Source organism: Rhipicephalus microplus, chromosome X (genome assembly GCF_043290135.1).
Source record: "Rhipicephalus microplus isolate Deutch F79 chromosome X, USDA_Rmic, whole genome shotgun sequence".
Lineage (NCBI taxonomy): Eukaryota > Metazoa > Arthropoda > Arachnida > Ixodida > Ixodidae > Rhipicephalus > Rhipicephalus microplus.
Window position 1 is genome coordinate 42682716 of NC_134710.1, and position 14609 is coordinate 42697324.

At 49.2% G+C, this 14609-nt stretch overlaps 1 protein-coding gene and 1 long non-coding RNA gene across 6 annotated transcripts in view; one reads left to right on the plus strand and one right to left on the minus strand.

Annotated features, from left to right (window-relative positions):
• Window positions 1–1232, minus strand: part of LOC142775027 (uncharacterized) — a 32996-nt gene extending 31764 nt beyond the window's left edge. For both annotated transcript variants that reach the window (XR_012886647.1, XR_012886648.1), the window contains exon 1: window positions 749–1232. This is a non-coding gene — a long non-coding RNA (uncharacterized LOC142775027). The remainder of the gene's footprint in view (window positions 1–748) is intronic.
• LOC119175870 (uncharacterized) overlaps window positions 1–14609 on the plus strand; it is a 273943-nt gene that overhangs the window by 127037 nt on the left and 132297 nt on the right. The gene's annotated exons all lie outside the window — the stretch shown is intronic.

Below are 14609 nucleotides of genomic sequence, written 5' to 3' on the forward strand. Positions count from 1 at the left end.
GTCTAGAATAAACTACCCTACACGCGTCACGTTTAGCTCAGGCGGTCAATAAGCGTACGTAGTCAGTGAGAGCTTCTGCAATCGTTCCTATCAACGAGCTGCTGCTGTAGCATTTACTTCTGCGGCAATGTTGCTGGCACAATTTAATGATTGCAGTCTGGCGTAGCAGCTCGGCTCACTCGGCATGACGTCGACGCTTATCGTTATAAGGTTGTTTTGTTTCTGCCTGTGCGTGGATGTTCTCTAGCTTCGCTTATATATATGTCACGCTTTGTTCTGTTCGATGGAATGCTGACTTTTAGTCATGCTCCGCGTGTTCTGCGGTCTAGAGAAACAGCTGTTCTTGTGTTGACACTTTACTTTTTTTCTCTCTGCGACTGTATTTTTCCGCGCCTGGTCGAATTCCTTCTTGCAGCGGCATGAATCATTTCGCGTAATATTAGTCCATTTTTTTCTATGTGCGCGTGGTGCCATCGTGCGCATACTATTATATTAGGGTGGACAGCTGGGCGTGTTGGTCTTAACGAACATGTCCTTGGATCAAACTATGATGTTCTGTAGAATACTATGCCATTTTACCTTAGTTCAAGCAAATATGGTATTCGTGGCAATTAACACATCCCTTTACGTGTGTTATGCATCTTGTGTAAGCACATCTGAGCATAAACCAGTGATCTGCAATTTACCTTCGAAGCGTTTGTGAAACAGCAAGTAATTTTTCTTGAAAAACAATTAAAAAAAAACTTACCACATTGATGTCGTGTAGGTCAGTTGTTCCGACTGTGTCACTTCAAGCCTGTCTGAACTTGCACACATGTTCTGGACGAAACAGGGATCTCTTGTCCTGCTAAACCGCGGGAAAATTATGTAGCGCTCAGTTTGTCGCTTCACCGATGATATATATGTCCGATGGCTGAAAAAGTACCTGGAAAGAGGTAACCGCAGTAACTAGTGTGTCTCGTTCTTGACACCGAAGCTGCGCTGTTGTTGGCTGATAGCAGCTAATTACGTGTTCGGTAGGCAGATTCGCAGTGCCACCCGCAGGGATAAGCGCCGTGCCGGAGCAAGCTCATCTGCTTCACCCGATCCGAGGCTCTCGGCAAAAGGCGTCGGCCGACATATCCGATGCGATAAAGCCGTTCGCGCATTCCTGGTTGCCCGAGTCACCATTAGGAAAGACTTCTCGACAGCGGAGTGATAGCGGGGTCTCCTTTCACCCACTCGTGCTTAGCTCCCGGATACAGGCCGTCTTCGCAGGAATGCGATGCCCCGAGGATTTTTTCCGAAAACGCGTATCGAGACACCTCTCGAATCTCTCGTTTTGCGTAATGCATGGAGCGGATTGGGTGTCCGCTATCCGATGTCTGTAATTTAGCAATCGCGAATAGAATCTACTAGAACGAGCCGAGAGGAAAAGAGCGTTGAAAGACAGCCCGCTCTCAGTCGTCTTTTCGATGAAGAAAGCGCGTGCTTCTGTAAACTTATACGGCCTCATGAGTTCGTAAACTTATACGGCCTCGTGAGTTTGTTTTTGTGTATAGGCACTCATTCGCGCTGCGTTAGTTTCGCGAGCTAGTATCGACCGCGTATCATAGCAACAAACGTAGTTAAAGTGGTTGCTTGGGCGAGTTGGCACGACATAATTCACATGAAAACTGTGCCAAAAATGAAGACAAAAAAAGAAAAAGCAGACAGACAGTGGCGCTGCCCGTTATGTGAATAGCAGCGTTATGTGTTCGTGTGCTCATAGTGAATGGTATTAGAGAATTTTAGAATTCCGCATGCGGGCGTTGCGTTAGCGTCCGTCACTTAACGGGAGCCCGCAAAAAGTTAGCGTACGACGCATGTGCATTTGCGGCAAACGCAAAGCTTTGCGTTACGCTACTTTAAACCTCTAATATAAGTCTCTTGACATTATAGTCACCAAACTACACCGGTATAGCATTAGTGTCCGTATCGTCGCTTTGGTAAGCGTTCGCGGGTCTTCAATATCTGCGACCATTGACTTGCATGTTTCTTTACTTTCTGTGGTTTCATTTTCTTGAGAGGTAATAATGAAACGAGAGCTCTTTTAGTCCCGCAAAAAAAGCGCGTCTGGTTGCCTGTAATCATTGTATACGGTTTCGCTTTTTTGAAAGAGCGCGTAACTTCGTTCGAGTTGGAAACCGCCGTCTTGCTCAGCTCACGCCGCTATACTCGTTTCCACGTAGCGTGCCGCGTCGCCTCGGTGACCTCTATTTGACCTTGTGGGCGCGCGCTTGGCGGTTGAGCGCGAATTCGGCCCGATGCTTTCGCCCGGAGCGATAAGACCCTTATCGGGTACTCCGTAGCAGCTGTGTCCTCGATGGCTGGTGTGCACGCTTTTTTTTTTGTTGTTGTTGTTCTTCTAGAACAGGCGGAGGCAGATACAAAAAAAGGAAGAAAAAAAGGTTTCACCTGTGAGTATCCCGAGGCGTAGACTGCGAGCACGTAAAATACACGACAGGCTGAGCGGTGAAAGTCGCGATCTTATCTTATCTTGAGGAACGTGGTGCGTGCACTTTGTCGGAGCGAACGGAAGGAGCCTCGCTGATTTAAGATAGCTGTCGTTTGCAAATGTAGCTTTCGCGAAACAGCAATTCCATTCACACACACACACACACACACACACACACACACACATATATATATATATATATATATATATATATATATATATATATATATATATATATAAAGGATTTCAGCATGTGAAGTTTTTTTTTACATGTTAGAAAATTCCTCAAATTGCATCACTGTCGCTGCTGACCGGCCTTTCGCGCTGTGACGCTCCATTAGCTCGATAGTTATAGCGCGAGAACAAAACGACGACACAGAGAGAAGAAGGACACGACATGTCTCTGTGTCGTCGTTTTGTTCTCGCGCTATATCTATCGTCATGCCATACCAACCAGCCCAAGCTGCCACACTCCATTAGCGTTGCGGCTGTTTTCTTTTGCAGCGCAGTGCTGGGCATGTCGTGTTTGTGTTTGCAGAAGCCGCTTCCGCTTGGATAGAGTAAGCATAATTAAGGCACTGCTTATTTATCCTTTCCCACCGTTTTCGCCGTGTTTTTTTTTTTCTTCCCCCCTCCGCTGCAGCAGAACGGGTGTGGTTGCGCTCATTTGCATGCAGCGACGACGAGAACTTCTCCCGGCAGCTCTTTCGTGAACGATGTCGTCGTCCATATCTGGCAACGCCGCTTCGTCGTTTATATTTACTCCCGCGTACTGTATGACACTGTTGCAGATCACGCTGTTTACCGCGCTTTGTGTTCCCCTCATATGGGAGAGTGTGTTACAAGGGCAGTTTCCAAATGAACCGCAGTCGGTTGAACGGCGTGGAGGATATAAGTGAACTGTTTAACATCAAGTTACGCATCGTTTATTACCGCGTTCATTTCAGCATAGCCATGTGGCAGCCGCATGAAGGATTATTAAAAATACTACAGGCTTGGCTCCCGATGGTACTTCGGTCACCACAACTGATGATAAAGGTGTTTCTATGCAGCGTTTGTTACTTTTTATATCGATGGAAATGCGAAGCATATATCAGCTGGTTATTTTTACATACGTGTGTTAGAGGTGCCCGAAAGGTACTGGTCATTTCGTGATGACCATCCGTTTTTTTTATTTGAAGGTGCACTCATTGTTATGACTATGATCTCTGTGTGTGGGGGGGAAGGGGGAGAGGGCGCCAAGTTGGTCTAGTGGCTAAGGTACTCGGCTGTTGACCCGGAGGTCGCGGGATCGAATCCCGGCTGCGGCGGCTGCATTTTCGATGGAGGCGGAATTAGGCCTGTTTGCCCCCCCCCCCCCCCCCCCGTCTGGCGACGTGCCTATATTGCTGGCGGCGCGCGTAAACCATTTTATAAAAAATACTTGGCGGTATATTGTGCCACTAGGCCGCATTCTTGTAAGATCTGCTCGGTTCAATTGGTGTGCAGGATCAGTGTTTTGTATAAGCGGCACGTGGCGAGTTGGATGGGCCGGCGATTTTGCGGATCCTGGTTCGTGCCATCTGGCGCTGCTTTTGCGGATGTGATTGCGGTGCGTGTGTGTATACGGGCAGCCTTGACTCACCGCAAGTGCGGCGCGGACTGGAATGCGCGTACACGTGCGCGCCTGTCATGCGCGCAATGCTGCGCTTCTCTTTTGTTTTCATCTTTCTGCCGTGCTGCCCAACTGTCCGCAGCTGCGGCTCGTTTGGAATATGGCAGACACATAGAACTTTGCGGATCGTCGTCGCTCGGTAGCTCTGCTTTTCGGTTCTTGTTTACTTGTATGATATCATGAATGAAAAGAAAAAAATACCGTAAAGCATGTATTTGTCCACCTGCAATTTTTAAAAGTAAACCTCTCGTGTTGCCCCGCCGCCGTGGTCCTATCGGCTAAGGTATTCGGCTGCTGACCCGCCGGTCGCGGGATCGAATCCCGGCTGCGGCGGCTGCGTTTCCGATGGAGACGGAAATGTTGTAGGCCCGTGTGCTCAGATTTGGGTGCACGTTAAGGAACCCCTGGTGGTCGAAATTTCCGAAGTCTTCCAACTACGGCGTCTCTCAAAATCACATAGTGGTTTTGGGACGTTAAACTCCACATTTCAATCAAACGAACCTCTCCTCTTGGATTGGCCGACCGAGATTCGTATCCAGCATCCATGTTTCATCTGGTGGTTGCTCGAATGAGTCACTTAGCAGCTGCGCTTTGATCTGTTCAATAAATACACTCCTATTGCGGAACTTCATTTCGTATAATCGACCGACGCGCTCTGTGCCCCGTCGCGCCATCCTACGGGCGTAGTATAGAGCCGCCAATCGCGCGTGCATCTTTTTCGGGCCAAGGTTAGCGGGCATGACGTCATGCAGGAAGCGACAGGCTCTCGAGATTGTGAAGGCGTCCTACGGAAAGCGAGTGCTACCGACAGCCGCATGCCGGCTTCACCGTCTTCCCTTCGGCAGCCGCTTGTTTCATATACTCCCGTAGAAAACGCCACGTGACTGTGTCGCATCATTTCTAACGGCTACAATCGGCTAGGAAGCCCCGCGGTGCTGCCATTAATGAAGGAACGCTTCGTCTCTGCCACGTATTTTTCTTTTCTCATCCAAATGACAAAAAAAGGAAAAGAAGAAAACCCTGCACTGATTTTACCTGTTATTCCTGTAACACTGCAAGACCGCAATACAAATACACACGTGCTCGGGTGACTGAGTAACACGTGCTCCTGACTAAAAACACGTGCTCGGGTGACTTTAACAATCGTTTGATGATTCACTGTATACTACAAAATGCAGCAATACATCTATCACAATGCTCGCCTGTTGTATATAGAAAGGCGGGCCAGTTTGCGGTACTTACTTTCTATCCGGTATGTGTGCTCGAAATATATTCCCGTATCTTTAAATAATAAAAAAAAACAAAAAAAAAGATCTGCCGAAGTTTCACGTAATCGACTTATTCTAAAGCTCTTTCGTTTGCATCTTAATCCCTTCGTCTTAATCTATTATCTATTTATATACACCTTAATCTCTCACTTTCTGCCGTATTTCATTCCTTGCTGAGGAAGCCAGAAATCTATTGAATTACACATGGCTTGATTCGCCTGCCACCACTTCATCCGAAGGTAATTATAACCTTTCACACATTCTCGCACCATACATTGCAAGAAGCGAAGGAGAAAGAGAGGTATCGATGAGGACGGGTCACCACACGGCGAGAGCTATATACACGGCGTCAAGAGAACGCGCAGGGCCGAACCAGTCGGCGAGAGCTGCCCTGGCGTCGCAGGTCGCGGGCCGCACAACCGATCGGCACGGAATCCAGCAAGCGAGTCGGTCGCCCGTGTCGAAACCCATTTCACATCCGCCCGCATGCAAACTCCTTTTCTCCGTCTCTATACAGCGACCGCGATTCGCCCAGCAACGAACGTTCCTGTTAATAAGCATACATCTCACAAGCCTCGTTGGGGCACTGCGAAAGCTGATTAGATTTTACCGATGGGTAATCATCATCAGCCTGACTACGCCCACTGCAGAACAAAGGCCTCTCCCATGTTCCGCCAGTTAACCCGGTCCTGTGCTTGCTGCTGCCAATTTATACCCGCAAACTTCTTAATCTCATCTGCCCACCTAACCTTCTGTCTCCCCCTAACCCGCTTGCCTTCTGTAGGAATCCAGTTAGTTACCCTTAATGACCAGCAGTTATCCTGTCTACGCGCTACATGCCCGGCCCATGTCCATTTCTCTTCTTTATTTCAACTATGATATCCTTAACCCCTGTTTGTCCCCTAATCCACTCTGCTCTCTTCTTGTCTCTTAAGGTTACACCTACCATTTTTCTTTCCATTGCTCGCTGCGTCGTCCTCAATTTAAGCTGAGCCCCCTTTGTAAGTCTCCAGTTTTCTGCTCCGATGGGTAATGCAATGGCCTAAATCGGGTTGAGCGCCCGCAGTGCAGCACCGTGCGACCAAAGTTCCAATCCTGATGGGTAAACATAATCGCTTCGGTTTTACGTCTCAAAATCATCGTCTGTATATGAGGGGCGCCAGAGTGGAGGAAACTTTCACCATATGATGCTCTTTAGCGTGCACCGAAATATGAATACAAGGGCCTATACACAAGGTGCTTCAAGAAGTGTGTTTACTATTAATGAAAAAAAAAATGCATGAAAAATATATCTGCGTGCTTTCTGCGGCGTTTCCTTTACTGCGACGGATGTGTACAAACATTAATTACGGCAGTAATTATGAAAATTAACATGATTAACCTTTTTAAGCAGTGGAAACAAGCGGTCGAGTCGGATGGGCGAATTCAAGCATTTCCTTCGAATAGCCCACAGCCACGTTGAAATTTCTAAAAGGTGGCCACTGGTAATCACTGCGGGTCGACGAAATCTGGCTAACTTGAGGGGTGAAAGTGAAACCGACGCACCAAACAGTGCATCTACCATTCACTTCGAAAACACCCTCAATGACGACACTGTTTCCCTTTAAGTGTCTGTTAACGTATAGGTAATAAAGAGGTCGCGAAAAAGTTGGTAATGGCCTAAGAAGGTTAGTTACTAATTATTTGCTTGTGTTTACAGGCTTTTTCCTAACTTTCCTTAATATAGCTTTTCTATTTTGCTTGTGTAGATTTGAGTTGATGCCACCTGCCACGGTGGTTTAGTGACCAAGGTACTCGGCTGCTGACCCGCAAGTCGCGGGATGGAGTCCCGGCTGCGGTGACCGCATTTTCGATGGAGGCGAAAACGCTTAAGACCCGTGGGCTTAGATTTAGGTGCCCGTTAAAGAACCCTATAGTTGATCTAAATTTCCGGAGCCCTCCACTAAAAATCATATGGTGGTTTTGGGACGTTAAACCCCAAATGATATTATTCTCATTACTGAGTTGATGCGCTGTCTACACCATACTTGTATAGCGCCCATTCGGAGTAATTCCGTGGTACAACGCAGGTTAATCGCATACAAGCAGTCAGTGGTATCCTGTAGTATCGCGCTGGTAAACGCAGAACAGCTCGTTTTGTGCTCCTCCCCTCCTCGTTTATCGTGACGATTGTGCGCAATACGGCTGCATGACGAATCCTCACTTGCAGCGTGGGGCAACACTTTGTGGTCGTAAGGCAAGTGGCCGCTGCTTATTCACTCGCTATCAGCTGACTGGCGTCGTCGGATCGCACTTAATTTTAGTCGGGAGCTGATAAAGGGTGGCTGCTTGCCAGCACGTTGTAAAAGTGTTCCGCGCTTATTTAGCTTGTCTGTTTTTCTAGAGATTTTGTTTATTTTCTTCTGTACACTGTTTTTTTGTTGTTTGCCGCCACGCTGCTGAGTGTAGCGGATTCCCGCGCGCACTAGGGTCGTAAAACGTATATATGACGGCGCGTGCAGGGATTGACGTGCAAGCAGTGCATGCTAAACAAGATGTAGTTGCAGCAGCTCCGTCGTAAGTTTTCGGATAGTGGCTGCGTTCGAAGCCGTGTCCGGTGACCGGGTGGCTATCGCCTCTGAACCCCGGGGACAACGGCCCGCGGCATGGTTCCCGTACGGCCGACTCTCCTCACTTTCCCGCGAACACCCGCGGAGGGTCGTGGCGGAGGCGTTCGCCTTCTTCCACGGGAGTGCTGCACAAGCTGGCAATGTTATCTGGCTGCATTGCGTTTGCACCTTTCACGTTAGTGCAAATAAAAACGGCGAAGATCATCAACCCCCCTGAACTTTCTAGACGCTCGCATAAGTGAACCATCGAGCAAGCCAGCATATAAAGGCGCACTCCTGCAATGTTCGCAGCATACTTCTTTCGTTTTCGCCTTTGCCTCTATAGCTTTATCTGTGCAGCGCACGCAGTCTAGCGTAACCGTTATGATTTGCGACACTGGCGCACAGAATGCAACAACCGCTGTTGCCGCGGAGCCGTCCGAAAGAGCGCGCTCCGTGTTGACCCTGGCGTGCATTTCCCGCACGTCGTGGACGGCGCTGACGTTGTGTCCGTCCGAGGTTTCTGACGAGTGTGGCCACCCCTTCGTGGAAGGTCACCCGGCCGGCTGACCCGTGCCCCCCCGTGAAAGCTTCGTGGCTTGCACGAGGCGTATGGTGCTTGCAAAAGTTGTTTGGGTTGACTTTGTACCGCCTTAACGGGGCCGATTTCTCTCGACAGCTTGAGCGTGGGATTGAACAATCGGCGGGCCAACTACATTACCTGAAAAAAAAAATACAAAGTTCCTCCCCTATTTCGGTACTTTGCACAAAGCATGCAGCTGCTGCTAGCGTCCGTCAGGACCACGGCGGTGATCTTTGTCGTGTGGGCTGATGCGCCAATAAATGCGATATATAACTATACAAAGACCAGGGATGAAAAGCGAGCCGTGTGTTTTAGATATGTCACATCTTTGAAATGTCATCTCGCTTAACGCTCTATGCCACGATTTGATGTCCTTGCTACAAAAGTTGTTGCAAGGGAGCAGTGTTTTCCCATGGGCCAGCAAGCACCAGCGACGTATACGATACACGTCAACCCGCAGTGCCTTCGAAATGCCTGATATTTCGCGTACTAATCGAGAGTCCCAAGCGTATCATATCTGCGTGTAATTCTTCATTCATAACTGTCGAGGAAAAAAGTGAGCTCAAATATTGATTTCCTATGGTGCGAACTGAAAAGGACACTAAAGAGCAAAACGATTTTTAGCGTATCAGCAGAGCGCAATTTCGCGGTCCCGAAAACACCGCTCATATACTGCGTCACGACGCTTGGTATAAGCAAAAAAAAAAAAAAAAACGCGCGAAAAGAAAATGCAGGTGGAGGCGCCACCTTAGATTCCCACACCGTGACGTCATAATTTTTGACGGCGTCTAATTGGTCCTTTGTAATCAATAAAAGTGAAGGACACTGTCATCTGTGGGTGCCATATATAGACCTAGCATACGTAGTTTCAGAAACTTTTATCCACCAAACGGTCGCGAAAATACGGAAAAATACATTTTTGAAAATTTTTGACGTTACGCGCGGAGATTTCAGCGCGAAATTCGAATTAGTATTACGTTGAAGTCTACGGTATGTTGGATAGTTCATGCATGCATAAAGTATATATGAGCGCTGCCTCTTTCGCCCAGTCCGCCCTTCAGCACCACAGCGAAACAGTGTACAGACGTCTGCAAAATGAAAGGGAACTGAAATTACCTCCAAGATGTCACAGTGGCTAACCCCCGTATTCACAAACGCTCCTCGACTCGACTTTCGCCCTTCACTTGACAGAGTTGAGCACTGCGCCGCTGCTCGGCTGAAAATGACGCTGCGCTACTCGGGAACAGCAGCGAATTATCACTGATATGCAGTGACTTGCCCTGCCTAAAGGTGGCGCTCCCATCGGCTCTCTCGAGTGAAGGTGGAGCGTTGAGTGAAGGGTCGTTCTAGAATACGGGGGTTAGCGTTGTTGTCAAGCGCTGAAGCGTTCGTATACCAATAGATGCACCAAATGAAAAGGCACCTGTTGCAGATCAGTTCACGTGCCTGATCTTTATCTGGATATCACCTGTAATATTGGCTTGAACACGGGTGTTCCCCTTCATATTGCTCGTCAATGTGTAACGTCCCGGTGGCGTCTATTTCAGTCCGACGCGCTCGATCACGTCGAATGCTGCAGCTATCAACAGAATCCTTACGTTTTTTTTCTGAAGGAATCCTTGAAGTGGGAAGTCCTTGATTTTCGTTTATAAGATCTTTCTATTGGTCGCGCCTCGCTTAGGAATCCTTTGGCAGCGCCTATTGTATTGCGGCACATGCTGCTTTTTCGCATTGAAACTTGTGCAAGGTGTATACTTCTATGACGCAAAACTCGCTCGCTAGTCGGCGTTGCGATATGAATGCCACAGCAGCCGCACAAAGAGCTTGAAAGTTGCTGCCTCTTATTTGTTGTTGTTGTTGTTCGCGACAAATATAGACGCTACGGAGCAGTGGTCGTTGAATGCCGTGCACGATTCCTGCGCGTTGCCCAAACGCATACTAGATTGCGTTCGGTTTCATTTCAATAGTGTTTGCTGATCACGTCTGGTGGCGCGCCCTTTCGACGGCCTCTGTCGTGCTAGACGAGCGAGTGACATGCGAGGGGATTCGGTGAACTCACTGCTTCTACATCCACACGTGTGTGATCTATGACGAGCTCGTCGCATTTCGATAGGGGTGCAGTTCTGGAACGCTTGCGTAGTTTCGTGCTCCTTAATGAACCCGGGTGGCCAAAATTAACGGCGAGTACCGCCGCGTCCTTTTTTCACGTTGATTGTTTATGCTTTATTCGTTTATTCTTTAATTTTGTCGCAGAGACACATGCCCTGCTGAATGGCTTTCTCATACACCTTTCTCCGATCTTGGCAACGTATTAATTTCAACGCGCCTCATGAAGACTACAGAAGAGCGGCAGTTGCAGTGAAAACTGCAATTTGCTTCCAACAGGACGGGGGATTGAAATGTTGTATACAGCGCTTGAAAAAAAAAAAAACATCCTTGAAAAACGTGGAGCTGCTGTGTTTTTTTTTCCACAAAAAATACCAAATATACAACTTATATATAACTTAACTTTGCTAAGATCGAAGATACGAGAGGAGCGCAAGATCATTTATTGCGGAACGCAAGTCCGAAATTCACGTGTAGAGTTTCACGGACGTATACTCACAAGAAAGAAACAGACGCGCGCACGCACAAACACACACACACATACGCGTATATATATATATATATATATATATATATATATATATATATCGCGTGTTTCAACGGTGACAACTGGGGCTTCCCGGAAGCGAGAGAATCCCGGTTGCGCTTGAAAGGAGTGGAGCGTGGCATCGCGTCTGACCTGTTCGCCGTCGAGCGCTCATCGATCGGTGGCTACGCGACGGATGGCCTTCCCAGCATGCCTCTAGGCCTAACCACGTCCCGAACGGAACCGAGCGGCGACGGCAGCTCGTCGGTTCCTAATTAAAAACGACTCGCTTCCTCTTCTCTGCTCGACGACTCCAGCTGTGTCATTCATGGGCTCTGACAAGCCGGGCTCCAAAAGACGATTCCTATAGTTTTGATTTTTGTTGACTCCCTATACACCGTGCTACGGTTTTTTTGTTTTTTTTCGCGTTTCAGGGGCTTTGTTCATAATGCTCTGGTTCGGTCGGCAAACTCGTCCACGGTTGCGCGCCAGCGTCTTCCCCGGGAATGGGCGCAGCTGAATCGGTATACCCATTTGTCGCTCTGATATCAGCGAATTTCAAGCATGGATGCGGAGCACAGCGCGCGCTGTGCAGTCGAGTACTGCAGGTCGCAAGGGTCGGCGACCGACTGGCCGTGTATAGCGCGCTTGAACTGGTGCTTCTTGTGGTGCGGACTCATTCGGAGACGTTTCCAATCTGCCTGTTTTCAAAACAATCGCCCCGTGCTTCCGAGAAGCGCATGTGAAGGAAGACAGTGGGCGGGCTTGGATGGAAGCGCTTGTGGTATGCAAGGTGCGTGCAACGGGCAGTCACCGAGAGTATAGCTACATGCATGACGATCGAATCGCTTCATGTCTTCGTGGAGAGTCTTAGCTCTGTCTCCCAATACGTCGGGCAGCATTCGTATGGAGGCGATTTCGAAAGCAAGAAAAAAAACGGAATCGGGGGGTACTTTTCGAGGATCACCAAAGAAGCTCCACATATAGCATAACAGGACGTGTGCTGCACTCCTGCTCGTCTTTGTCATCTCATCCTTCCATGCTGTTTTGACCGAGAACCAAGCGCGTCAAGTCACGCAGTTTTCGTAATCTATGTGCACTTTCCGTGCGAAAGAGACTCGCATAACGACTGAAATATGTATCGCAGAAACGTTATCTGAGCTGGAGGTTTTACTATAGCCCAAATTGGATGATTGCGAAAAAGTTACCCCCGTATGTTTATAGAACGTCCCTTCACTCAAAGCTCCATCCTTGCTTGTGAAAGTCCATTGGCTAGCCGCCTGCAGGCAGAACAAACCACTGCACATCTGCGATAATCTGTCGCGATTCTTGAAAAGCGCGGCGTTATTTTCGGTCGAGCAGCGGCGCTGTGCTCAGCTTGGTCAAGTGAAGGACGAAATTCGAGTCGACGCTCGTTTGTAACAATACGGGGGTTCAAGGCTGGTGGTCGATTCTTTGTCGAAGTGACGCTATTTATTTAGGAAAGATAAATGTTCTGTTTCTGCTTGCTTTCGCCCCTTTTTTAACGACAACACCCGCCTCGTTTTGTCTGCGGAATTTCTCTGCTAAACACGATCGATGTTGCAGTTTCAATTCGTGGTTTGCCTTTCGAGGAGGGGGCGGTTGGATAGTGCAGTGCTGTTCGAAAAAATTTCTAGACGATGAAAATTATCTCGCAGTCTCCCAATTCTAAATATTGTCGTTTTTTTAATGGAAAACGCTGCCCTTAAATTTTCAATTTTGGCTGCTTGGATTTGCGAGACCGATCAGCTCCGCGCGTGCTTGAACGGAAGCGCGCAGTTCAAGAACTTTCGTAGGCATTGTGCCGTAACATGTGCTTCGACAAAAGGGGCCGCCCGATAAGCCTCGTACGACGCGCGTGACTCGCCCTTCGCGTTCCAAGCCGACAAAAGCAGTCTTCCCCTGCTGATAGTGGCCCCGTCGAGGAGTATCGGCCTTGGTTGTCCCTGCGGCTGCCCCGCGAAAAGCGCGCCTTCGGCAAGCCCCGTTATGCACTGCGCATGCATACGGCGCTCCGTGATAGCGGGCTTCCCTCTGCGGCCATTCCAACAATAGCAGCCTGACCCGCTGTCGGCCCTATTTTGGCCCGCTGGTTTCCTTCGCCCGGCGTCACGCTTCGCCGAGAGGAAGCTTCTTTTTCCGGCGTCCGCGAATGGAGACACTTTTCGACCCGTTCGCTGCATTCGGCGCATGCCTTCTTGGCGATTAATGTTCGCTCCCGAAACTAGGTCGCGCGGGAACGTGACGTCATTGCAGCACGGGCACGTGTCGCCATTGGATACTCTGTTTGCCGAACGGAGCGCAGATTCCGGCTGTGTCGTTTTCATTACGTTCTGTATGTACATGCGTGCCTTGTGCTCCTTTCGTTGTACCTTTCCGTGCGCTTACGCTATTCACATTCTTGCGGTCGAATCCGGCACGGCGCGAGGGGTCGAGCAACTTGGCGCTTTATCGGGCTCTCTTTCGTCATCGGCGACGTGCTCTCTGCGCGTCTGTCGTGGCCCCTCTTGAACCTGACGTTCGCCTTCGACGCTGGTGACCCCGGGTGTGCGGGAGGGCAAGAGGAGGAGGAAGCGGGCTTCGTAAAACTTGTCTCCCCGCAGCAGCGGCGGCCCACACTTGTCGGCGAGGGGCTGGTGAACTTCGAGCGACGGGGACACACGCCGAGAGCGGCAGGTGGTGCGCGCTTTGCCCTCGCGGCCGTCGGCTCGCCGAGGTTCAAGGCCACCGGTTGGGGTCCCTCGGGAGCTCCCCTCTCTCTCTCTCGTTGTTTATTATTTTTTGCCCCCGCTCTGGCACGCCTCCCTCGATTTGGAGCGAGAACTGTCCTTCGCCACGTTCTTTTGTGCGCGGCTATGTAGACGTGGCGCACGTGAACGCCCTGCCGAGAAACGTACAGATATACGCAGGCGTTGCGCCATCTACTGTGACGCTGTTCGCGATCTTGTTGGATCAGAAATAGTGCTGCGGCACCCGCTTATGTGCCGTACATCAGCGCGATTAGAAGGTTGACTCGAGTGAAAGCTGATGTAAGTACCCACTGCGTGCCCGCAAGTTTCCCTCCTTAAATATACCTGAATGTGGAACAGTGCAGCAACTTTAACAGATAAATTGTTATTGAAAAACGCAGTTATCGTTAATTTTACCGCAAGAAGTATAATAATTCAGGAAAAAAACGAAGGTCATCTTTAAATTCCACGCCTGGGTCTCGGCACATTCATGTAAGAGTGACGTCACTAACCCCCCCCCCCCCCCCTACGCCTTGCCCTCATTGGGCCAGGGGGCCTAGCTGGTGAGACACGGAAAACGTAAAACTGCTCCTAGAAACAAGACGGAATAAGAAAGAAGTCGATGGGACCTGTGCTGTTTCCGTGCAATTCTTTCTTC